Raw genomic sequence first — 26,176 nt, forward strand, 5'->3', positions numbered from 1 at the left:
GGATTCAGCTAAAGCCCAGGAAGGGAAGGGTCCTAAGTTTGTGTCTGCTCGGGAGAATGGCCCTGTAACTAGGTCGCATCCAGTCAGTGTCTATGTAAAATCCCAGAGCCCAGACAATTCCGTTGCTTGTGTTTTGCCTGTTCCTAGTGTGTGGCAAAGAGAAGGAGAAGGCTTCTGACCTTTTATCTAGGAAGTCTGTAAGTTTGCCTGAAAGGGGGATTGGGTAGGAATCCGCCTGATGGGCTAGAGGTGATTCTGGATGTAAGGGAGACCCAGAAAGAGTCTGTTGTTGCTCAGGAAAGTGTTCCTAGGGCTTGTTTCTAGAGCAAGCCCTCGGTGAAGAGGGTAAGAGCCGAATTTCTGTGAGGGGTGAATTGTTGCATAGACAAGCCCTAGGGAAAGGAATCCTCATGGAGTCTTTGCAAGCAGTTTACTGCAACTGAAGGGTGTAAAAGTGATTTAAGCAGAAAGTCTCTGTTCCTAACAGCCAGAAATTTTCTGTTGTGAATGAAGCCACTGACTTTCCTGTTGAAAGATCCAGGGTGGAGAGCTTTGAGAAGGTCTCAGATGGAGTGAAAGCCGTTAAGAAAGTTAAACAGTCCTCTGACCAAGTGGCTGTGTTTAGCCAGCTTGTTGGGGAGACAAGGTTGTGGAGAAAGGAATGTCTCCATGCTAGTTCTGTAAGTGAACAGTATGTGGCCCAGGTCAAGAGGGGGGCTCTTAACCAAGAGAGCCCGAATTGCAGGCCTCCAGACTGGAGTGCTGGGAGAAGACCCGATTCCAGTTTGACCCTCTGGAGTTTTGGGGTGGCCAAAGGGCACAGGCCGCATAAACCTTCCCACATGCGGCCTGCGAGTGCTATTGACACCCCCAACCTAAGGGAGGGCGTGAAACTGGAAGGCTCTGGGGTAACTCCCACCAAGGAATGGGAGAGATGTTGGGGCATCCATGGGAACATTGGTGGCTTCGAACTTCCCCAGGTCACCGGCTAAAGTGACCCCACTCAGTTCGATCTCGAAGGGAAGAGAGATGTGATGAAGTGGGACTGTTCTTAATGTTTCCTCTGAAGAGTGTGGGGGTGCCTCAGTTTCCCCTAAGCAGTTCTTAAGTATCTAGGGGGTGGGATAAGGGTGTATGATCATTGCAGAGCTCTAGAGGGCAGTGTGTGCAGGGGTCTGGACCCAGATAATGGCCAACACCCTGTTTCCTGGCCATTGATGGCCTGGGCCCTTCCCCCCTGCAAGATGAGAGCTAAAGGGTGGGAGAACAAAGGAATCAGGTGACCTCCTGGCCCAGGAAAGGGACAAAGCCCAGAGGAGGGGGGGCTGGAAGGAGTTTCAGTTTGGGGCTGGCTGGGACATGGAGTGAAGTGCAGACGTGGTTGTCTGGCTCACTGCCCCCCAAAATGGACCCAGCTGAGGGGTCCCGTTCTCTGCACCGACAAGCTCTGTGTTAGATCATGTTCCTGTCGTCTAATAAACCTTCTGTTTTACTGTCTGGCTGAGAGTCACGTCTGACTGCGGAGTTGCGGGGCAGGACCCTCTGGCCCCCCCAGGACCCCGCCTGGGCGGACTCGCTGTGGGAAGCGCAGGGAGGGGCAGAGGAGGCTGAATGCTCTGAGGTCAGACCCAGGAAGGTGGAGCCGGGTGAGCTGTGTGTCCTGCAGACAGGCTGCTCCCAGAGAGGAGACTGCCCCAGAGTCCTGCCTGGCTTCATGGGGAGCAGTTCCAGAGCATCACCCAGGGACTCCGTGACACCCCCCCAACCCAGAGAGGGGAAGAGGGAGGGAGAGGGGATGGTGATCCCCCCCCAGCCCAGAGAGCGGGAGGGGGAGGGAGAGGGGACAGAGCCCCCCCCCAGCCCGGAGAGGGGGAGGGAGAGGGGACGGAGCCCCCCCCAGCCCGGAGATGGGGAGGGGGAGAAGGGACGGAGGCCGCCCCCCCCAGCCCGGAGAGGGGAAGGGAGAGGGAGAGGGAGAGGGGATGGAGCCCCCCGCAGCCCAGAGAGGGGGAGGGGTACAGGGGACGGAGGCCTCCCCCCCTAGCCTGGAGAGGGCGAGGGGACGGAGGCCTCCCCCGCCAGCCCGCAGAGGAAAAGGGAGAGGGAGAGGGGACGGAGGCCTCCACCCCCTAGCCCGGAGAGGGGGAGGGAGAGGGGATGGAGCCCCCCACCCAGCCCGGAGAGGGGGAGGGGGAGCGAGAGGGGACGGAGACCCCCCTGACCCCAGAGAGGGGGAGTGGGAGGGAGAGGGTGCCCTCACCCAGCCCGGAGAGGGGGAGGGGGAGCGAGAGGGGACGGAGACCCCCCTGACCCCAGAGAGGGGGAGTGGGAGGGAGAGGGTGCCCTCACCCAGCCCGGAGAGGGGGAGGGAAAGGGGATGGAGCCCCCCCAAGCCCGGAGAGGGGGAGAGGGAGAGGGGACAGAGGCAACAGAGGAGCGTGAACGGAAGTTAAAACTGCAGCAGCCACAAGCTCCAGATGTCAGGGTGGAGTCCTTCCTTTCACACACGCTTTATGCGGGGGGGGGGGGGGGATTTCAAAGTTGTTCTGAACCGCCCCTCTCCTATATGCTCGGCGGCTGCTGCTGAATCGGACCCAGTCACAGAGAGGAGCCGACCCCAGCCCAGCGTCTCCAGCAGCGTGTGCAGCCCGAGCGTCGCTGAGAGAGACGATGGGACCAGCAGCTGGACCTGCTGGGAGCGAAGAGCCGCTGCAGGAGTGGCCTGTTGAGGGCAAGGGACACCTGGAGACTGGAGGGGAGCCAGGTAATGGGGCGTCGCTGCCTGGGAACAGGCTGGAGAGAGACCCTGAGGCTGCCCCACATGGGGCCAGGCTCTCAGTGGCAGCAGCCAGTGCCCAGCAACACCCCCTGTCTGTGGGCAGCAGGGACTGGATCACCCCCAGGGGCTCTCAGGGCACCGATCCCTGGCTCACAGATGCTGTCTGGCGCACACAGCGGTGGCCGTGGGGCCGTGTGTCAGACCCCCTGTGACAGCCCTGGCCCATCTCTGCCTGGTTGGTTCTCGCCCCTTCTGCTGCGTATGGCCAGTGTGAGACCCCAGTGTGTGGGGACAGGGGCACTCGGCAGCGTGGGCCCAGCCAGCGCTCGGCAGGGGGCAGAATGGGGGTGGGGATGGTGGGGGGACAGTTTGAGCAACTGCCACCAGGACATGCGGGTCCTTATCTCTGCGCCCCTGAGCTCACCAGGCCTCCTGGCAGCCTGGCTGGGAGTGCCCAGGGGAGGGCACTGGGCTGAGGGGGAAGGAGGGGCTGTTCTGCCAGCCCCAGCCGGCCTGACCCTCCGGGCTCCTCTCCCAGAGCGTCTGACGGAAGGACCAATCGGCAGAACGGTGCATGTTCGAGTCCAGTGGTTCTCAGCCTTTCCAGAGGACTGTCGCCCTGTCAGGAGGCTGATTTGTCTTGCACTCTCCTAAGTTTCATCTCACTTAAAAACAGCTTGCTTCCAAAATCGGACATAAAAATACAAAAGTTTCACAGCCACTATTCCTGAAAAATTGCTGACTCTCTCTGATTGTTGCGTATTTAATTATGAAATAGATCGATTGGACTATCAACGCTGTACCTTTCCGTGTATAGTCTATCGAGCAGTATAAACGAGTCATTGTCTGTAGGAAATTTTAGCTTGTACTGACTTAGTGCTTTTTATGTAGCCTGTCGTAACACGAGGCAAATCTCTCGATGAGTTGATGTGCCCCGTGGAAGACCTCTGCTTACCCCCAGGGGTACACGAACCGGTGGGTGAGAACCACTGTTCTAAGGCAGCTCCAGCCCTGGTGCTGTCGGGGAGACGTGTCCTCGCGGCCCTGCCTGACGGGTCTTTCTGTTTCAGACCCTCGTCGCAACTGCAGGAAATGTAACTACAAGAAAGGTACAATTGTGCTCGCAGTCGCCCTCGCAGTTGTGTCCTTAAGTCTCATCATCACTCTTACTGTCCTGGCAGGTGAGTTCTCACCCTTCCCTTCCCCCTCTCTGCACATCCCATTCCCCCTGGAGCCACCACAGTCAGTCTCTCCTCCTGGCCTGTCTGGCTTGTGCCCCTGGGACAGAGGATTCCTGGGGGATGTTCCTCCAAGACCCCCCTCCTGCTCCCTCCCAGACCCCTGCACCTGGGCACTCTCTGTGTTGGGACTGAAATTAGCTCCCCCCAGCCCATCTCTGAGCACTCTGGGTCCAAGTCACTGTTGCCGGGCCCCAGGCACGGTCACTGATACCCGTGCAGAGTGGGGGTGACTGACGGTGCAGGGCAGCAATGAGCTGGGCCCTCTGCCTGCAGCGTGTCGCCCTGAGGTGCCAGCCTGGCCTTCCTGCATCGCCGGGTCGTGCCCAGTGCTGGGCAGGTGCTGGCGTGTCACTGAAAGGAGCCGTGGAATGCAGTACCGACAGCCCCGTTAACGCAGTGTGAAACCCACCCACTGGTGACCTCGGCAGGGCAGGGTCTCGTCGCGCTGTTGACGTCCCCGCCTGCACAGACAGCGTGTGCGAGCGCAGATGGCAGCTGTTTGTGGTGACCGTGAACCTGGCTGGCTGCGCTGGACAGGCCGGGCAGCGGGCGTTCGGTCTCCTGAAGGGAAGGGAGTTTGTTCCCATCTTCATCTCAACCTGCCTCTCCAGGGAAGCAAAGCGCAGAGCAGGGGGAGGGGGCAGCAGTCCAGGCTAGCAGAACTCCTTGGGGTACTAGACCTGGCAAATCATGTTGAAGTTAATCTCCTACCCATTAATTATTGCCCCCCTGCTGGCCCCCTGGTAACTGTCCCCTCCCTCTGCAGCTCTCTGCCCACCCCGTGTTGTAACACTGAGCTTGGGCCCAGCTCTCTGTCCTGGGCTTCATGGCATGAGCGGTTTATCAGCTGCATCCCTGTTGAATGTGAACCCAAGAGAGGGAGACCAGAGTCAGATAACCCCCCTCTGGGGCTGGATTCCCAGCGTCCTCCTGGCTCCCTCACGGCCTTTCAGTACCCACCCTGGTTCGAGGTGTCTCAGAAGCCTGGGGCGCAGGGGCTGATCTCCCCAGGTTCTCCTCGTTGGCGGGTCTCGCTCACACCACGTGTCCCTGTCTCATTCTCAGTGTGGAGACCTAAGCTTCCGTCAGCTGATCTGGGCCTCCTTGCTGGCCCCGCGTGACCAGACGGCTGGATCGGATACCGAGGGAAATGCTACTATTTCTCTGAGGCCAAAAGGAGCTGGACCTACAGCCTGACCTACTGCTCTGTGCTCAGTGCCTCCCTGGCTGAGATCAACAGTGAGCAGGAAATGGTGAGAGATGCTCCAATTGCAACCTTCTGGTCTTGGCTCAGCAGCTGCTGCAGGAGAACCTGGGCTCGAGGAGCAGCTCTGAGTAAATGAGCTTCCAGTTGCTGAATGCCAGGCCTGGCTGGCTGGCCCGGGGCACCTCTAATGTCCCTGTCTGACTGCAGGGATCACTCACTGTCAGCCCTCTCAAAAGGAGACCGCCCCTCTCGAGGGCTAGGCTGGCTTGAGTGTCTTCTGGGTGGCATGGGGCCAAAGGGGTACTGAGATCCCAGACTGACTTGAAGAGCCAGTGCTCTTGGGCAGCCAGATGAGGATGGGGGGGCTCTTCTTAGCCCTGTCCCCTTCTGGCTGAGGATTTGGTGGCTCTACTCTCATCCCTGGCCCTTCCCAGCATCCCTTATTGAGCTCAGCTGGGCTCTTTCCTTCCCCTTCCCCTGTGATGGGGAGGGGAGCTCGGCTGTTCTGTAAGGCGAGGCTTTGACACAGAATGTGGCCTTCTATGGAGAGTTTCGGGGGCAGCTTAGACCCGGCAGCACCCAAGAGCTGCTCCAGCCCAGGGCAGATTGGTGTGAGGGGGAGCTGGGTTTGGGATGGGAAAGTTAATACTGAATTACCCAGAGCTGGGCAAGAGGGAGGCGAAAATCCCCAGCTGTTCCAGGAAAACAGAGCCCTTCAGTGTATCCCTGTGATTCTCTGGTGCACAGAGCCTGTGCTCTGACCCCACCTCTCCCTCTGCTGTTTTTAGGCTTTCCTGCTACGCTATAAAGGCAAATTTGACCACTGGATTGGCCTCCGGAGGGACCCTGGGCAGCTCTGGAAATGGGCCGATGGCTCCAAATTCAACAACCTGTAAGTCCTCTGTGAATTGCCTGGGCTTTGGGTCCCTGGTGTCTGAGATACCGAGTTCAACCGACTCACCAGTCAGTGCTATGTACTCTGTGTATTAGTGATGGGTAGAAGCAAGGGTTGTCTGCTGGGAGACTGGCCAAAGCTTTCAGATCTGTCTGGCTTTAGTGGGGCCATGTGCGTTAAAGATGCCTGATAGTCACAAATGCTGAGTGCCTGGGGCTGCCATGAGAACTGGGGTACAGTAGAGATGGCCCAGACGACATCCCAAGAGGGATTTCAGTGGGATCTGGGTGTGATCAAATAACCAAACCCCAGCTGAGCCGATAGCAGGGTTTGACCCTGGACCATCAGCACTGAAAGAACGGCAGAGTAGGTCACGCTGGCGGGAGAGTGGCACTATATGTCCAGGAAAGCATAGAGGAAATTAGAGTAAAAATCTTAAACGAATCCAACTGTATGCTAGCATGTCTCAGAATAGAAATTCCATGCTTGAAGAATAAGAATCTAGCAGCAGGAGTATACTACTGACCAGGATGGTGACTGTGAAATTTACAGAGATTAGAGAGGCTACAAAAGTAGAAAACTGAATAACAATGGGGGTTTTCAACTATCCCCATATTGTCTGGGAACATGTCCCCTCTGGATGGGATGCAGAGAAGTGATTTTTAGACACCATCAGTGACGGCTTGTTGGAGCAGCTAATCCTGGCACCCACAAGGAAGGGGCAATTCTTGATTTAGGCCTAAGCGGAGCACAGGGTCCGGTCCAAGAGGGGAATGTAGCTGAACTGCTCGGTAATAGTGACCATAATGTAATTAAATTTAACATCCTTGTGGGGGGGGGGGGGAATGCCAGGTGGCTAGAGGCAAAAAACGAGCATCCTTTAAAAAACGTTAGGAAAGGGATAGAGAAAAAGGCATAAAATATCATCATGCCACTGTATAAATCCATGGTACCCCCACACCTGGAACACTGTGTGCAGATCTGGTTGCCCCATCTCAAAAAGGATCTATTAGAATTGGAAATGGTACAGAGGCAGGCAACGAAAATGATTAGATATGTGGAACAGCTTCCATATGAGGGGAGACGACTAAGGGGGGGATATAAGAGGTCTATAAAATCATGAGTGGGGTCGAGAAAGTGAAGAGGGAAGTGTTATTTACTCCTTCACATAATGCAAGAACTGGCAGTCACACAATTAAATGAAAAAAGAAAAGGAGGACTTGTGGCACCTTAGAGACTAACCAATTTAGTTGAGCATGAGCTTTCGTGAGCTACAGCTCACTTCATCGGATGCATTCAGTGAAAATACAGTGAGGAGATTTATATACGCACAGGACGTGAAAAAATGGGTGTTCAACATACATACTGTAAGGAGAGTGATCACTTAAGATGAGCTATTACCAGCAGGGGAGTGGGGTGGGGGGAGAGAGAGAAAACCTTTTGAAGTGATAATCAAGGTGGGCCATTTCCAGTACATTTCCAGGAGTTAACATGAGCGTCTGAGGAACAGTGGGGGAGCGGGGGGGGGGGGGGGGGGGGGGGAGAAATAAACAAGGGGAAATAGTTTTAAACACCCATTTTTTCATGTTCTGTGTATATATAAATTTACTCACTGTTATTTTGCACTGAATGCATCCGATGAAGTGAGCTGTAGCTCACGAAAGCTTATGCTCAACTAAATTGGTTAGTCTCTAAGGTGCCACAAGTCCTCCTTTTCTCTTTGCGAATACAGACTAACAGGGGTGCTACTCTGAAACCTGTCACAATTAAATGAATAGGCAGCAGGTCTGACACAAACCAAAGGAAGTATTTCTTCACACAACACACAGTCAACCTGTGGAGCTTGTTGCCAGGGGATGTTGTGAAGGCCAAGAGTATAACTCTGTTCAAACAAGAAGTAGATAAGTTCCCCGAGGATAGCTCGACCAGGGATGCAGCCCCATGCTCTGAGTGTCCATAAACATCTGACTGCCAGAAGCTGGGTGTGAATGGGATGGATCACTCGATACTGACCCTGTTCTGTTCATTCCCTCGGAAGCACCTACTGCTGGCCAGTATTGGAGGACAGGACACTGGGCTAGATGGACCATTGGTCTGACCCATGTGCCCAGTCTTAGGTACTTACAGCTGAATGGCATTTTTAAAAAAGCCCTTTGCGATTGATGGGAAGCTGGAAAATGTGCCCAGAAGAGGCTTAGAAAACAAGTCAGTTGATGACCTGTTGTTTGATCCAGGTCAGATATTTTCACATATTCCAGCAAGGATGCCCTGATGTCGGCAGCAGTCTGTCTCTGTGATTGCATCATGAGCCCATCTGTTAGCAGGCCTGTTTGGGGTCTGTCTACACGGCAGCTGGCACCATGCCATTGCAGAGAAACTAAATGAATTCTTTGCAGCAGTCTTCGTGGCCGAGCATATGAGGGAGATTCCCAAACCTGAGCCATCCTTTTTAGGTGACAAATCTGAGGAACTGTCCCAGATTGAGGTGTCATTAGAGGAGGTTTTGGAACAAATTGAGATACTAAACAGTAACAAGTCACCAGGACCAGGAACTCAAATGTGAAATGGCAGGACTACTAACTGTAGTCTGTAACCTACCATTTCAATCAGCTTCTGTACCCGATGACTGGAGGATAGCTAATGTGATGCCAATTTACCCAAACTGGGTAAACAGGCATCTCAGTGGGGTGTTAACCCTGAAATCTGCCACCCTGCGGGCGCCCACCCTAGCAGAAGGCTCTGGGTGCATCATTGCCATCCCCTCAGAGCTCTTCTGGGGTGATGCTGGTGGGGGAGCCACCCACAACCATCTGCTCAGGTGGCTGTGAGCTGGGTTCTCCCTTCTCTGGGACAGACCTCACCCCGAGCCAGAGGCTGGTGGCCTGAGGGCAGGGAGATCCCGGCCTGCCCAAAGAGTAGTGCTGGGCCTCCTCCCAGCCCAGCACATGCCTACTGTGAGTAGCCAGGATGGGACCATGGGGGAGGATTTGCCTGTGGGCCTGGATCCCACCCTGTTCCCAGGTGGGAAGCGCTGGCCTCCAGCTCTCACAGGAAGCTCTGTGTGAGTGGCTGGGGTCACCCCATGGCGGCTGGGTTTGCGCTGCTGGCATTTCACCCCAGCCGCCCCCTGCAATACAGCCTGTCCTGACAGGCCTCTGGCCTGAGAGCTGATGGAAACTGTCCAGGGAGCCCTGGACCCAGCTCTTCTGTGCGGCGTTACTGCTGCTCCTCGCCACGCTGAGAGTCACCTGGAACCTGCGCCCGGGGCCGTTTGGGTGGGTTGGGCCTGCAGGGGCCCATCCAGACCCAGCTGGGTGTGTGTTTGTGGGGTGGGGGGGTAGGAACTGGGTTAATACCCACCCGGCATAAATGCTCCATGGAGGTCAATTGATCTTCGAACCTTTCCTGGCATTGCTGCCCCACTGCCCCCTTTCTAGCTGGGGCCCGTGGCAGGTGCAGGAAGGGGAGTCATGAATGCAGCAGCTCCCTGCACTGTGCGAGAGCGTCTCTCCCTGCCTGTGACTGATGGGAAATGTCCAACTCCTACCTGACACCAGCTCCCTGGCTTCTGTCTTGCAGGTTTCCGATAGGAGAAGGAGGAGACTGCGCGTATCTAAACGGTCTGAGTGCGGTCAGCAGCTTGCGATGCACCAGTGAGAGACCCTGGATCTGCACCAAACCCGATGCATTTACACAGGCACAGGAGGCTGCCGTGGAAGGGGGCTGGTAACAAGAGTATTCTAGAATCTAGCCCTGGAAAAGCTGACTGTGATTTCTTGTGACCATCACATCTGAGCAATTCCGGAATATCGGGGAATGCTCTGCGCATCACTGGGCAGAGCACTGTGGACTCAGGTGAAAACCAGAGATGCTATTTGCACATCTGGTCCCCCCACCCGTGCCGTCTCTTTTTCCGCCAGTGGAACGGCTCAAATCCAGCCTTTCCAACCTCCCTCAGCTGGACCAGGAGCTCTGCCTAACTGAGCCAAGGCACCAGCCTCAGCTTTCGCTGCCCTGACATTCCCCCACAGAAGCACAGGAGAGTGGGTTTGTGTGTGTGGGGAAAAAAAAAAGGCGGGGGGTGGGAGAAAACCTGGCTTTGAGCTGGAAATGGCCCACTTTGATTATCATACACATTGTAAGGAGAGTGATCACTTTAGATAAGCTATTACCAGCAGGAGAGTGGGGTGGGAGGAGAGAACCTTTTGTAGTGGTAAACACCCATTTTTTCATGGTTTGTATGTATATAAACATCTTCTGTATTTTCCACAGTATGCATCCGATGAAGTGAGCTGTAGCTCACGAAAGCTTATGCTCAAATAAATTGGTTCGTCTCTAAGGTGCCATAAGTCCTCCTGTTCTTTTTGCGCATACAGACTAACACAGCTGCTACTCTGAAACCTCTCATGGTTCAGTAACTGGTTAAAAGAGAGGAAACAACAGGAATAAATGCTCAGTTTTCACACTGGAAAGAGGAAAATAGCTGGGTCCCCTAAGGATAAGAAAAGTTATATCCATACGCAACTGCTTCTCCCACTCTCGGTTATGCCAGCTCCCCTGATCCCCCTCAGCGACACGGCTATACACACACAGATATTGGTAGAACGGCAGCTACACAAGGGCCTTTGCTGGCGCACCTCTGTTAGGAAAAATACCCTGAACCAACGTAGTTACGCTGGTAAGACTTTTCAGTGCAGACCAGGCCTTAAACAGACGTTGGAGATTCAACGTTAGCAAGTTATACAATGGGAGCTTTCCTCAAACATCTCAAAGAATAAACGTCAGGCAGCACTCACCGAACTGGATCTAATGGGGAACCGTCCACCCAGGTCCATTTCCGCCCTGGGGGTGTCACTTTAAGGCCAATCCAGATGTCGTTTGCATCTTGTACAACATCTTGCATGAAATCCTGTGATGTGCAAAGCAGAGGGGGTGGGGATGAGTATCCTGTAACATGCTAGAATTCCCTTAGTGATCCCATGAAGTGCCTGCTCTCTCCTTCAGTAGCTCTGCCCATAATGCCAGCAGGAGACCCCACCAGCCCCTGAATTAGTTCACCCTCTCCCCTGGGCGGGCAGGGTCCCAGTGCAGGTAAACGTGGCTCTCTCTATGCAGACATGGTAACATCAGCACCAGTCCTTGGTGGCACAGGGTGAGCTGGCCCTTTAAGGGAGTCCTGGGTTGAGCCTCACCTGTGACTAGGTGCCCCTGGACTCAGAGGCAAAGGTGATGGGATCAGGTGACCAGGAGCCAGGCCTTGTGGGGCTACAAGGGCAGCCAGTCTGGGCAGGGAGAGATTTGATGAGGTAGGAGGTTTGTGTGAGTAGCTCTATGCAGAAGAGCTCTGCTGAGCTCTCAGACAGAGGGCCTGGGAGTGAAACGCCTGCAGGAGCCAGCTGGGCAGTCCGGGGTGGGAAAGCTGTGGGGTTCTTGTTCTGAACTGTATGTTAATAAGCCAGAACCCCAGAAGGGGAAAAAACACCCCAGTGTGGAGTGGGGTGGTAGAGTCAGGCTACACTGGGTTTGTAACTAGTGACACACGTCTTTCTCCAGCTGGAGTTGGATGAGCCTGTATTTTCTGTTACCATCTCCTCCCGGTTCTGGATCACGAGCATGCGAGAGCTCTTCCCCGAGCAGTCGTCACGGCTCCCAGTCCAGTCTTTACACTCCTTAGACAGCCAGTAGCACTTGTCCCCGTGCAGCAGCCAGTCCCTGGGGCAGAGTTTGCACCCGGATCCCTCTGGAGGGAGAGATGGGAACCGAGGTGTCATTAATTCTGAACCTTCAAACTACAGCTGGATGAAAACTCTTGTTCAAAGTTGTTTTTTAATGGAAAATGCCATTTTGACCCAAATGAAAGGTTTTATTTTGATTGCCATTTTTCATTTTTTGATGGGGGGAATGGACTTAAAATGGAAATACTGGCTTTGAGGGTGGGAGGGAGGATTTCATTCAGTTTTGGAGGGGAAAGAAACATTTACTCTTAACATTTCCCTCCATTTGAAAAGTGGGGGAGGACTTTCACTTTTCTACTTCCTTCAAAGGACATCAAACTGTCATTTCTTTTCACATTTTTCATGAACTAGGCTTACACTGTATCAGCTCTAGTTCTAGACATTGCTGACGTTTCCCCTACAGTTGTGTAAAAAGCAGGGCTGTCAATTAATCGCCGTTAACTCACGTGATTAACTGAAAAAATTAACTGTGATTAAAAAAATTAATCATGATTAATCACACTGTTAAACAATAGAATACCAATTGAAATTGATTAAATATTTTTGGATGTTTTTCTACATTTGCAAATATATTGATTGCTATTACAATACAGAATACAAAGGGCACAGTGCTCACTTTACATGATTATTTTTGATTACAAATATTAGCACTGTAAAAATGATAAAAGAAATAGTATTTTTCAATTCACCTCATACAAGTCCTGTAGTGCAATCTCTTTATTGTGAAGTGTAACTTACAGATGTGGATTTTTTTCTTACATAACTGCACTCAAAAATGAAACAATGTAAAACTTTAGAGCCTACAAGTCCACTCAGTCCTACTTCTTGTTCAGCCAATTGCTAAGACAAACAAGTTCTGTTTACATTGACAGGAGATACTGCTGCCCCCTTCTTTTTTACAATGTCACCTGAAAGTGAGAACAGGCATTTGCATGGCACTTTTGTAGCCGGCATTGCAAGGTATTTATGTGCCAGATATGCTCAACATTCATCTGCCCCTTCATGCTTCGGCCACCATTCCAGAGGACATGCTTCCATGCTGATAATGCTTGTTAAAAAAAATAAATGCGTTAATTAAATTTGTGATTCAACTCCTTGGCGTAGAATTGTATGTCTCCTGTTCTGTTTTACCCACATTCTGCCCTATATTTCATGCTATAGCAGTCTCGGATGATGACACAACACATGTTCATTTTAAGAACACTTTCACAGCAGATTTGACAAAATGCAAAGAAGGCACCAGTGTGAGATTTCTAAGGATAGATTCAGCACTCAACCCAAGGTTTAAGAATCTGAAGTACCTTCCAAAATCTGATCGGGACGGAGCGTGGAGCATGCTGTCAGATGCCTTAAAAGAGCAACACTCTGATACGGAAACTACAGAACCCAAACCACCAAAAAAGAAAATCAACCCTTTGCTGGTGGCATCTGACTCAGATGATGAAAATGAACATGCCTCGGTCCGCTCTGCCATGGATCGTTATCGAGCAGAACCCATCATCAGCATGGACGCATGGCCTCTGGAATGGTGGTTTAAGCATGGAGGGACATATGAATCTTTAGCACATCTGGCACATAAATATCCTGTGCAGTGCCATGCGAACGTCTGTTCCCACTTTCAGGTCATATTGTAAATAAGAAGTGGGCAACATTATCTCCTGCAAATTGTAACCAAACTTGTTTGTCTCAGCAATTGGCTGAAGTAGGACTGAGTGGACTTGTAGGCTTGAAAGTTTTACATTGTTTTATTTTTGAATGCTGTTATTTTTTATACATAATGCTACATTTGTAAGTTCAACTTTCATGATAAAGAGATTGCACTCCAGTACTTGTATTAGGTGAATTGAAATATTCTTTTTCTTTTGATTTTTAGAGTGCAAATATTTGTGACCAAAAATATAAAGTGAGCACCATACTCTTTGTATTCTGTTCTAATTGAAATCAATATATTTGAAAATGTAGAAAACATCCAAAAATATTTAACTAAATAATAGTCTCTTATGGTTTAACAGTGCGATTAAGCGTGATTATTTTTTTTAATCGCTTGCCAGCCCTAGTAAAAAGCCTTCAGGCTCAATGTACGAGTGAGGGCTTTTCTCAGGGTCAGCACTCAAACAGCCGGGCACGCCGTAGGTCAGGAAAGCAAGGTGCTGGGAGGCCAGAGAGGAGAGAATTCACTCCAAGTCTTTACACGGAGTTGCTCTCTTACGAATGATCTGCTCTAACTCTGTCACAAGTTCTGGGCTCGATGTAGGAATCACTGGCTGGGAGGAATCTCTGGCTTGGTGCATTCAAATGTAATTCCTTGAGGTTTGCCCGAGTGAGCTTATAAAAGCTGAACAGAGACAGACCCAGGCTGTTTCCCAATGGGAAACGTCAAGGGAAACTCAATGTTGAAACAAATAAGACGGATGACACCCCCGACTAAGGCAGAACTGAACCCAGAGACTCAACCTGGCCGCTGGGGGCGCTGCACCTCTGCTGGTGTCAGGATTCAGCTGGGAGTTAAAAGCAAGGTCCCATTATGGTCGTTACAAATCTTATGGCTCTTCTTTAACGGGGGAGACCTGAGTCAGTTCAAATGACAGTTCGGGGGAATACAATTTGCCTCCCTCAAAAGCCCTGTGAAATTCCAATAGGTGACAGGTTTCAGAGTAACAGCCGTGTTAGTCTGTATTCGCAAAAAGAAAAGGAGTACTTGTGGCACCTTAGAGACTAACCAATTTATTTGAGCATGAGCTTTCGTGAGCTACAGTCTCTAAGGTGCCACAAGTACTCCTTTTCTTTTTCCAATAGGTGAGTGGATTCTGCTTCAACCATTCCCCTAAGACATCGTCTGCCCGTGTTGTGTGCTGCTGAACAGTTGTGGAGTTTCACCCCAGAGGTGGCTGCATGTCAGTAGTGGGGGGAAAGGATTCCCATAAGTACGGCATGGTTGGTAAAGCCCTTTGGGATCCAAGCTCTCCAGCAGTTGTATTCTTTATTACACTATTGTTATGATTGTCTGTGCTCCAGCAATGGGAATTCCTCTTCCCACTAGAGGTCACTGCTGCTCCTCTGCACAAGCGGCTGAGAATTACTTATTGTGCTTCGCCTGCACACTCCCTGGGGAAAGGATTGTCTTTTTGTGATGTGTTTTTTATGGCATCTGGCACAATGGGGCCTCCATCCCTGAGGCAGGACTGCAGTGGAAAGAAATAGGGTAGAGCTGAGAGGTTCCTGTCCTGGATCGGGTTAGGGGTTGGTCTGGGGATGCTGCGCACAGAGAGTAAGACAATCTCTGCCACAAAGAGCTCCCAGCCTGAACATCTGATGTGAAACGGGTGGCGAGAAAGAGGAGGACGCCAACAAGGCAAGAGAGAGACCAGCTGGGTAATTTCTGTTCCTGGACTAACTTCCAGTGGTGGAAGATACAAACTGGGAGCTCCACAGAGCTCGTCTTCAGGGCTGGGGGAGGACATCAGAGGAAACCCGAAGAAGAGCTCTGTGGTGCTCCAGAGTTTGTACCTTTCACCACCAGAAGTTGGTCCAAGAAAAGCTATCAGCTCCCCGCCTTGCCTCTCTCACATTCTGGGACCAGCCCGGCCACAACACCCCTGCCCCCGAGGAGGGAGAGGAGCCCGGCCATCGGGGTACAGACAAAGGCAGCCACAGCCTGGGTCTTGCACCCACCACCTGGGAGAGATGAAGTGAAAGAAGACAGGGTCGCTGGGGGTGACAGCGCATCACAAGGGCACCCAGAGCATTCAAGCAGATTTAAAGGTGTCTCTCCCCCCGCCCCCCCCCAACTTAAACATCACCCTGGCGTCGGAACATTGTTCTCCGCTGGAGTTACGAGCAGAGCGAGCCCGCCCGCCCCAGCCAGGCCAAGGCAGGGTCAGACACTGTCTGCCCTTCACCCGGAGAGCTCCCCGCCACGCGGCCTGTTCGCGGCTCCTGCTCGCAGCCCCCGAGGGGCGAGCGCAGCGGTCAGGTTGCTCAGGTGTGAGCTTCTCTCGCGAAGGCTCCTGCAAAGACCCCGGCTGCCCTGTCCCCCAGGAGCCTGCCCCCCCCCAGATGCCGTAACACCCCCCCCCCCAGCCACGAGCATGGGACCCCAGAGGTTGGAGGGGCCGGGGCAGGAGGCCAAGCGATGCGCGCCGCGCTCTGGGCCAGGCTCCTCAGGAAGGGATAAGTGGCGTCTGCACACGGGGTTGATTTGTCCCCCGAAGGGAGGATTTGCCAGAGAACAGGAGCCCTTTCTGAAAGGCAGGACGTCTTGCCGACTGGGGAGCAATTCTGGGTTTTTTACTGGGTTTTCTGGTACGTCTAAAAGCTACTGTTCATTTCCTGGAAACCCCCCCGCCCCCCAGTCTCCCCTTAACCCAACGCCTCACTTTGGGGGAAAAGAAAATATTCCATCTCAATTTGTGGCCGAAGAATGGACACACAATTCAACAGCGGCTGCCGTACACATCGTACGTCATTCACAGACACTGTGAGGCCCTGCGGCCTGCCTGTGGGGGCTGTAAAAATAATCACAGGGCTGCGATGACACTGGGATCTTCAGAATAACCCCCCGTCTCCACCCTAACCCCAGTCCCTCCATTGCAGAGCCGGGGTGGGAGTCAGGTTCCCAGGGCACTGCTCTGGAGGAAGATCACAGCTTACCTCCTCCAGGGACTCCATGGCTGCAGCAGCCTTTGCAAGGCAGGTCCCTGCTCCGTCTCCCCCGCTCTGTGCATTAGCTGAGTGGGGAGCCCCAACTCCCCCCTTCACACACATCATGTCTTCCCCCATGGCTCCTGCAAGGCAAAGCGAGCGGAAAAAGCCAGCCGCGAGGAGAATGAAACGACACAGCGCGGGGGAGATCATACGCCTTATTAGCATATTGCTTCTGATTGGACAAGGGGCGGGAGCCCCGGAGCGGGAGGAGGGGCCACTTGCTCTGGCCCAGGGCCCCAGGAAACCCTCGTCCGCCTCTGCGCGTCTCGCTATTGGCCTAGTTTTACAAGGGGCTGCCTGAAAGCACTGGTGACCTCAGTGCAAACCAACATTCCTGACAGTGACGTCAGTAATAGTGGCTTGTGACACTTTTGTATTTTTATGTCCGGCTTTGGAAGCGAATGGTTTTTAAGTGAGGTGTAACTTGGGGTCTGGAAATCAGACTCCTGAAAGGGGTACAGTCGTATGGAAAAGTTGAGAGCCACTGCAATCCTTGGGCGAGCAGGGGCAGAGACTGGTGGGACGGGGGGAGAAGGGGCAAAGAAGGGCCTCTCTGCCCCGGGCACAGACTGGTTTTTGAAGTCTTTTTGTTGTAATATAGCAACTTTTAGGTCAGAGATCGAGTGACCAGAGAGATTGAAGTGTTCTCCAACTGGTTTATGAACGTTATAATTCTTGACATCTGATTTGTGTCCATTTATTCTTTTACGTAGAGACTGTCCGGTTTGGCCAATGTACATGGCAGGGGGCATTCCTGGCACATGATGGCATATATCACATTGGTGGATGTGCAGGTGAACGAGCCTCTGATAGTGTGGCTGATGTGATTAGGCCCTATGATGGTGTCTCCTGAATAGATATGTGGACACAGTTGGCAACGGGCTTTGTTGCAAGGCTAGGTTCCTGGGTTAGTGGTTCTGTTGTGTGGTGTGTGGTTGCTGGTGAGTATTTGCTTCAGGTTGCGGGGCTGTCTGTAGGCAAGGACTGGCCTGTCTCCCAAGATCTGTGAGAGTGAAATGGCCCACCTTGATTATCACAACAAAAGGTTTTCTTTTCCCCCCCTCCCCTCTCCTGCTGGTAATAGCTCATCGGAAGTGAGTGTGTATGGTAACACCCATTTTTTCACGTCCTGTGCATATATAAATCTCCTCACTGTATTTTCCACTGAATGCAGCCGATGAAGTGAGCTGTAGCTCACAAAAGCTTATGCTCAACTAAATTGGTTAGTCTCTAAGGTGCCACAAGTCCTCCTTTTCTTTTTTGCGGATACAGACTAACACGGCTGCTACTCGGAAACCTGTCATTATGCAAGGCACTGCATTTAGCCGTATGGAGTGGAAATCTATCAACTTCATGAAAAAACTCGTACAGATACAGACAGACATCATCTTCCTCTGCAAATGCAAACAGATGGACATCGTACCAAAAGGACTGAAGGTAAAAAATCCATTACAATCGACATACCACACAGACTATGCTGACAGCTTGTGCCACACGCTCTCAAAGAAACTGCGGAATCACCTGATCAACATCCTCTACAGCAAACAGGGAAAGATTAAGAATGAGCTCTCAGAACTGGATCCTCTCATAAAAAACCAGCCTTCCACACAAACCTCCTTGTGGCTGGACTTTACAAAAACGAGACAAGCCATTTACAACACACACTTTGCTTCTCTACAAAAGAAAAAGGACACTAAACGATCTAAACTACTACATGCCACAAAAGGCCACAGCAATGGTTCCTTTAACCCACCCAGCAATATTGTTAATCTGTCCAACTATACTCTTAGCCCAGCAGAAGAATCTGTCCTGTCTCGGGGCCTCTCCTTCTGCCCCTGCACTTATTCCCTTCACCTTGGGATAGGTTCAGTTGAGCTACTACCCCTTTTATGGCCATGTCACCCTGGGACAGCCTGAAACTGGAAACCTGGGCTCGAACAGTAACTGTTTGCTAGGAAAGGTGCTGAAGACACAATGGAAGAGGAAATCCTTTGGACTGGATTGAAATTATTCCAAAGGAAAGTAAATGAGAGAAAATGTCCAGTGTTACCCTCCTAGCGAAAGAAAAAAATGAAGGTCAGAAAGGACCATTCTGTCCATCTGCTGTGTAACACAGGCCCTAGAACGTCACCGAGCACTTCCTCCAGAAAACCCACGACATGGGACTGAGCCAGAGCACGTCTTCTGGAAAGACATCTCCATGCATTAGAGCCAGCTGGTCAGAAACAATCTTTCTTCTGCAGTGACGTGAAGTTAAAGGACATGGAGACGAAGAAAACCTCGACTCGGGTTGTCACTGGAGCTGAAGCAGAGAGGCCAGGACAAACAGGGCTAGGGCCCAGGATTGACTATCAGCAGATATGCCATTTTCTATTCCTGGCTCTTTGACCATGAGCGAATCTCTTTGCTTCTCTGTGCCTCAGTTTCCACGACTATAAAATGAAGCTAATCAAGGTTATGTTTTTTTCTCTCCTCTTTTTCAAGGCGGGACACTTAGATGCATTTGGGGCCTGTCTACGCTACCGGACTAGAGTGTATTTGTAAGCTGATGACCCCCCACATGTTGTTCAGAAGCTATGGATGACACAAGGTCCTAAGGTTGTTCTGTGCTTAGCCCCTATGGCACAGCTGGGCTGGACGGCCTTTTCTCGCTGTGCTGTGTGGAGCAGGTTCTGGGCACTAGGGATATGAAGAGGCTCTCAGGGACTAATTCTTGAAAATAAATATCAATGAACTGCAACCCAAATAAAAAATCACTGCTGCTAACATTGGTGGGTGATAAAATAGTAGCAAAGTGGTAATTAATGATGAGGAGAGGGCAGTGACACAGAGCAATCGGATCCCTTGATAAGCTGGACCCATTCAAAGAAAACAAGTTTGAAAAGAAGCAAAGGAAGGGTCCTATCGCTAGCAACAAAGCATGCAGGCCACACCTACAGAATGGGGAAGTGTATCCAGGAAAGCACTGACTGTGAAGAGGATTTCGGGGCCATGCTGGGCAAGCCATTCAACATGAGCACCCAGGGTGATGCTGCGGTGAACGGGGCTAAAGCCATCATTAGATGTATGAAAAGAGCAGTGAGGAGCAGAGGGAGGTGACACACCATGCGGAAGACTGATCATGGAATCCTGCATCCAGTTTTGCCGTCCACCTTTGAAAAAAGATTTTGAAATATTGGAGATGGGGCAGCAAAAAGCAATGAAACGTTTTGAGGGCTGGAGAAAAATGCCTGCTCGTGAGCCATTGAAAGACCTCAGCCTGTTTAGATGATAAAAAAGATCTGGAGGTGACGTCATTGAAGTGTTGAAGTGACTTCATGGAGAGAAAATATCGGGTATTAAAGAGCTCATTAATCTAGTAGACAAAAGCATAACAAGACCCAGTGGCTGGAAACTCAAAAGAGACCAATTCGTATTCGAAAGAGGGCACACATATTCAACCATGAGGATGAATCACCAAAGGAACAAACTAGAAAGGGAAGTGGTGGGAATTCCCCACCTCTTGATGTCTTCTAATGAAGACTAGATGCCTTTCTGGAACATGTGTAGTCAAAAACTAGCTCCTATGCTCTACAGAAAGCATGTGATATGCAGGGGGTCAGATGACATGCTCTAATTGTCTCTTCTGTCCATAAAGTCTGCTAATTTATGAAAAACTGAGCATAGCATGGGGAGAAGCCTCTGATGTTTTACTATGTTCGGCTTGAGCCCACAATGAACGCTCATTGAGAGGGGTGATCCAGGGGAAGCGGCTAAAACATCCAATGTGGCTGGACAGGGGCAGGACATCAGCACTGCAGGGGAGGGGTAGGTGTGGCAGTGACATCACAAGGGCCTTTGGCAGGACCTCAGCCTATTGGACAAAGGTGGTGGGGAGGCGATGACCTCACAGAGAGATCTTGACATCAGCCAGGCAGGACAGGGGGGCAGGACAGGGGCAACCTCGGAGATCCCTGTGGCTTTGCTTCAGCACGTCTCCTTCTCGAGGTCTCTCCTGGAGGACTGAGAGAGCATTCACTTTCACGTACGTGAGCGCAAGGAGGACCCTCTTCGGAGTTTTCTCCTTCTCTTTTAGTGGTTTTGCTCAAAAACAGACGTCCCTGTATAGAAGGTAAGAGCCTTGGAGAGGTTTGGAACCTGTTCAGTCTGATCCATCAGGTGCCGGCTGATTTTTAGGAATGGAAAACACTAGATTGTGGGGGCAGCATTTTATTTCCAACCTAGGACTTTGTCCCTTAGAATTACTGGGGACATTGGGGTTTCTCCTTTTTGTTTTCCCTTTTCCTGTCTCTCCCTCCTTTCTTGTCTTCTCTCGCATCTTTGTCCTTTTCCCCTGCTTTCCTTTCACCACCAGGACCTGTCTGTGCGTGTGGGGTTGGGGATGGAGGGAGGGCGGGGATGGGGGATTGCACTCCAACTCTCATTGCGGGAGGCCCTCCCAAAGACATGTGGCTGGAATGGTGCTCTAAGAGTGACTCCCTCCGGTGGTGACCCGGGACATCTGGTGAGAACTCTCAGCTTTCTGCTTCTCAGAGTCTCAATGCTGATTGGGGGAGCTTGGGGCTATTGTGAGGGAGGAGGCTCAGGTCCTTGTTACCCTCTTTTAAGACCAAGGAAATAGGCCGTAACCAAACATGTATTTGATTGCTCTTGCCGCTTTTCTCCATTCATTGTCTTTGAGTAATTCACGATTCTCTCTCTAATGGGCTAGTTCTTCTAAAATACTTTCTAAATAAGTAGGTTTTAATAAAGCCAAATGCAACCCCATACCTCCAGTAACAAAGGAGTCAGGCGGCACCCTACAGAATTGGGGACAATCCGCTGGAAAGCAGTGACCCTGAAAAGGATTTTGGGGCCATAGTGGGCGAGCTGCTCAACATGAGCTGTCAATGTGAAACTGTGTTAAAAAGGTTCAAGCCATTCTTGGCTGGATAGAGTAGTGAGGATGGAAAGGGAAGTGAAACAGCATTGGTGAGACTGATGTTGGAATGTTGAATCCAGTTCTTGTGTCCACATTTTGAATATTATGTTAAAACAATTGGAGAGGGTGCAGAAAAGAGTCATAACTGAGTGATGGGGATGATGCCCTATAATGAGACATTGAAAAAGCTCAATCTGTTTAGTATATACAAGAGAAGAATGAGAAGTGAGTTGCTTGACTTCATGGAGAGAAAATGTTGAGTATAAAAGCCTCTTTTATGTCGCAGAGAAAGGCATGACAAGACCCCATGGATGGAAGCAGAAATCAGAAAAAGTATAATGACAATAAGACCCAGATTTGTAAGAGGGTGGTTCATCATTAGCACAAAGTACCAAGAGAAATTATGGCTTCTCCATCTCTTGATCTCTTTGAATAAAGACTAGATGCCTTTCTGGAAAATGTTTGAGTAAAAGAAAAGTCCAGCTCTTCTGACATACAGGAGGCCTTAGGATACGCAGGGGATCAGATTAAATGCTGAAACGGTTCCTTCTGGCCATAAAGTCGACTAACTTGTGAAAACCTAATTGCGGCCTGGGGAAGAACCTCTGTGTTCTACTATGTAGTCAGGGTCAACCCACAAGGAAGTGTCATTGAGTGGGGTGATCCAGGGGAAGCGTCTCAAACATCCAATGTGGCTGGACAGGGGCAGGACATCAGCACTGCAGGGGAGGGGTGGGTGTGGCAGTGAGATCACAAGGGCCTTTGGCAGGACCTCAGCCTATTGGACAAAGGTGGTGGGGAGGCGATGACCTCACAGAGAGATCTTGACATCAGCCAGGCAGGACAGGGGTGCAGGACAGGGGCAACCTTGGAGATCCCTGTGGCTTTGCTTCAGCACGTCTCCTTCTCGAGGTCTCTCCTGGAGGACTGAGAGAGCATTCACTTGCACGTACGTGAGCGCAAGGAGGACCCTCTTCGGAGTTTTCTCCTTCTCTTTTAGTGGTTTTGCTCAAAAACAGACGTCCCTGTATAGAAGGTAAGAGCCTCGGAGAGGTTTGGAACCTGTTCAGTCTGATCCATGAGGTGCCGGCTGATTTTTAGGAAAGGAAAACACTAGATTGTGGGGGCAGCATTTTATTTCCGACCTAGGACTTTGTCCCTTAGAATTACTGGGGACATTGGGGTTTCTCCTTTTTGTTTTCCCTTTTCCTCTGTCCCTCCTACCTTTCTCTTCTTGCTTCCTTTGTCCTTTTCCTCTGCTCTCCTCCCACCACCAGGAGCTCTGTGGGTGGAGCGGGAGCGGGGGGGGGGGTTGTGGGAGGCCCTCACAGAGGGGTGAGGCTGGGCTAGTGCTCCAAGAGTGATCCCCTCGGTGGTGACCAGGGCCATTCTTTGGGCTATTTGATGAGAACCCTTAGCCTCCCACCCCTCAAAGTCCCAACCTTGATTGGCTGAGGAGGGGGCTATTGACAGGGAGGAAACTCTGGTCTTTGTTGTTCTCTTCTCTGACCAAGCAAATAAGTCACAACCAGTTAGATGTTTGACCAATGTGGATGCTGCTCTCCATTCATTGTCTCGGAGCAGTTCATGATCCTCTCAAATATTCCAGTTCTTCTGAAATAATTGCTGAATAATTACTATGAACAATTGTTGGTCTGTAGCTCATTTGAGAGCAACTCTGCTACTGACTGGCTGCATCAGCTAAGACAAGTCCCTGCTCCTTTCTCAGCCTTCGTTTCTCCTTCTGTCAAGTACGACTAACAATCCTCTCCCACCTACCTCGCCATGGGTGAATGCTGGGGATCCCCTGAAGAGTGTCACTCGGAGCAGTGCAGACTAGGGGCTGTCCTATCACACTGAGCCATAGCAGATTATGACCTAATATTCGATTTCATTTGTATTTTATTGTTTTGAAATTGTGAAAAGCAGCAACTGCTTAGCTCAGACTGAAGCATCTCGTCTAATTTTCCAGAGCGTCGTGTCTCCCCTTTGTGTATGACGAGACAGTTTAATGCGCTGCGACGGACAGGAGATGCTCTTGTTTTGCAAACAAATATTTTTGCAAAGAATTTCCATCCTACTTGTTACGATTTCAAGAAACAAAGTGGTTTCGTCTGAATGGATTTTCTGACAGAAAACGGTTTCCATGCAAATGTTCACACCTTATTTCCTGGACTTTATCACTGCCTCCGGGGGGGTTGTTGTCTGTTAGAACAGGAGTCAGGACTGTTGTCTTCTCTTTCTGGCTCCGTCACCGCTTTGCTGTGTGACACCTTGGGTAGGTCCAATGGGAACAGGGTCAATTCTCGAACTCCAGGCAGCAGGGAGCCTGGGTGAGATAAGGGATGTTAAGGCCGTCTGCGAAGGAGAAAGGGATGTTTCCAGGTGCTGAATGTCAAGAACTCTAAACTTTGCTAAAATGGCTAGTCTCGAGAAAGAAGAACTAGTTGGGGCCAAACTTTAACCATTGTCTTTTTTAAAGCCCATTCAGGGATGTGAGTCCCAGAGAGCCATAGAGAGGGGGAGCAACTTGCCCAAAGTCCCACAGATGACGAGGCAGCAATGGAAGCAGGAGTGACCCTCCCTCTCAAAGGCAGGGGGACCAGACATTAGGGCCTGGTTGCAATTGCCAGCTGTGGGAGGGAGTGTGCGGCAGTGGTTAGGGAAGGGGTCCATCCATGGCTCTGACACTCGGTGTGACCCTGAGCTGGTAGCTGAGGCCCGTTTGCCATCAGTAGGGTTGGGGTCCCATCGCTCCAGCCCAGCGGGGTTGGGAGGCTCCAGGAAGGTGTGTAAAGTGCTGGGATGTCAGGATCCTGGAGGCGCTGTGTCACCTCTGCCCTAGGGCCGTGTTCTGCACCCCCCTGCTGCTGGCTGAGTTTCTCCGTCCCTTGGCAATAAGACAGACTCTTGTTTTCACAGCCAGTCGATCGCCCTCGTGTCATCACCCTGCCTGCTGGCTGGGCAGGGTAACTCCTGAGGTCATCACCCTCTCCAGCCTGCCTTGGGCTTGGAGAGTGAGGAGGAGGGCGAGGGACGTCTGCTGACCCTGAACATCCGACATCCATCGTACCATCACTGAGAGCACGTGAGTGGCATTCGTGTTCCTCGGTGTCTTCCCCTGTCTGTCTGAGGAGAGGAGAAACAGGGGGAGAGACTATCTCCAAAGGGGGATTTCATTTGCAAACAGCCCCCAAGAGCCCCTCACTCTTAGGCCAGGCAGGGGCTTCTCCAGAGGGGTCTCCAGTGTGTTTGGAAAGGTTCCAGCAATGGGGCTCCCAGCCCTTCCCTTGTGGGACACTGATCCCCAGGCTGAGAGTCTCTGAGCTGGGCCAGACCCTGTGAGCTGCTGAGCCTGGAAATCAATGAGGAATGAGGAGGGCCCTGGTCTTCCGGTGCCTGGGGTCTTTGTGACTTTGACGTGGAGAATGGTTTCGCAGGAGAAGTCCGGGCTCCTGGGTTCTGTTTCTTCTCTAGCCTGGGTGGGAGAGTGGCCTGGGACGACAGGAGGGGGCTGCTTGTCCAGAGTAACCGATGGTCTTTGGGACTGACCCCATTGCTGGAAAAGGATGAGACTTCCTGGCTATTGCAGCAGCAGGGTTTACGAGGGGGAAGGTTGGGAGCAGATCGTGCAACGAACTCCTGCCCGTGTGAGTAGATGGCTCTCCCTGCACTCCTGTGGGGGCAGAGGGGGCGGCTGTGGTTGGAGCAGGGAGGAGGAGGGACGGAAAAGGCCCAGGAGTGAAAGGCTGCCTTGAGCCCAGACTCACCCCTGCTCCCCGCTCGGTTCCAGGATGGCCAGGCTCCTGCGGATGTTGCGGAGGAAGGCTCTGCAGGTGACCCCAGAGCCTGAGGGAAGCAGCTGCCGCCTTCCCGAGGGGCAGAGCAAGCCCTGCGTCCCCGCTGGCGGGGAAGCAGCTCCCGTCCAGCCCAGACGGCGGAAGTGCCCGGCCTTCTGGAAAAGGACCCCGGCTCCCGGCGCAGGCGCCGAGCTGGGAGCGGCCCCGACCAGGCCCCGGTGGAGCTGGCCCAGGCTGCGGTTTTGCAGACGGGACCCAGCCCAGGAGGGGCGCCGGGCAGGGTGGCTCTGGGGCTGGTTGTGTGGGCAGCAGCGGCCCCAGGAGCCCAGCCCTCCTTCCCATCAGGAGGCCTCGCCCTGCCCGCTCTCTGAGGCCCTTCCAGCCCCCGCCGGCCAGGAGGGGGAAGGTCCCTGTCCCAGCACCGGCAGCTCAGCCTGGGACAGCGGCAGCACCTGGGCCTTTAGCAGCAGCCAGGCCGACGGGCGCCACGGCTTTGTGCCAGGTGAGGAGCCAGGCTGGGCTCCGGGAGGGCTGAGGACGGGATGTGAACCCCCTGGGCCCAGACGCTCTCCCAGGGAGACGGGGGGGGGGGGGGTCCCCAGCCCAGGTGTCTGGCCTGAGTCCCGCGAACCCCACGGACAGCAGCAGCCATCACACAGCTGCCCCTTCGCACGGGGACCTGGGGGTGGGGGCGTGAAGAGCTGCTGCCACCTTGGTCCTTGCTGCTCCGGGCGGGGGGAACAGGCCCCTCCCCTGGAGTCCTGGGCAGGGGAGGGGGGCTCTGCTCTGGGCTTCGGCAGCTGTTGGGGGCTGACGGCATCCCTGAGAGGGAGGTCTGGGGCCCCATCTGCCCTGGGGGCCTGAGGTGGGAAGGGGGGTCTTGAATCCTGCTCT

The 26,176-nt window shown here is 52.3% G+C and overlaps 1 long non-coding RNA gene and 1 pseudogene across 1 annotated transcript; one reads left to right on the forward strand and one right to left on the reverse strand.

The window, feature by feature from the left end:
• Nucleotides 1–2,570: 2,570 nt before the first annotated feature.
• On the forward strand, nt 2,571–10,461 carry LOC125628913 (C-type lectin domain family 2 member D-like; annotated as a pseudogene).
• Nucleotides 10,462–11,676: 1,215 nt separating this feature from the next.
• Nucleotides 11,677–16,724, reverse strand: LOC142069135 (uncharacterized). Its single transcript, XR_012664975.1, has 2 exons — nt 16,508–16,724; nt 11,677–11,862 (listed from the first exon to the last, which is right to left on the reverse strand). It is a non-coding gene; the product is annotated as an uncharacterized LOC142069135 (long non-coding RNA).
• Between the last annotated feature and the right edge of the window lie 9,452 nt (nt 16,725–26,176).

The sequence above is a fragment of the Caretta caretta genome, chromosome 14 (assembly GCF_965140235.1).
Source record: "Caretta caretta isolate rCarCar2 chromosome 14, rCarCar1.hap1, whole genome shotgun sequence".
NCBI classification, from domain to species: Eukaryota; Metazoa; Chordata; order Testudines; family Cheloniidae; genus Caretta; species Caretta caretta.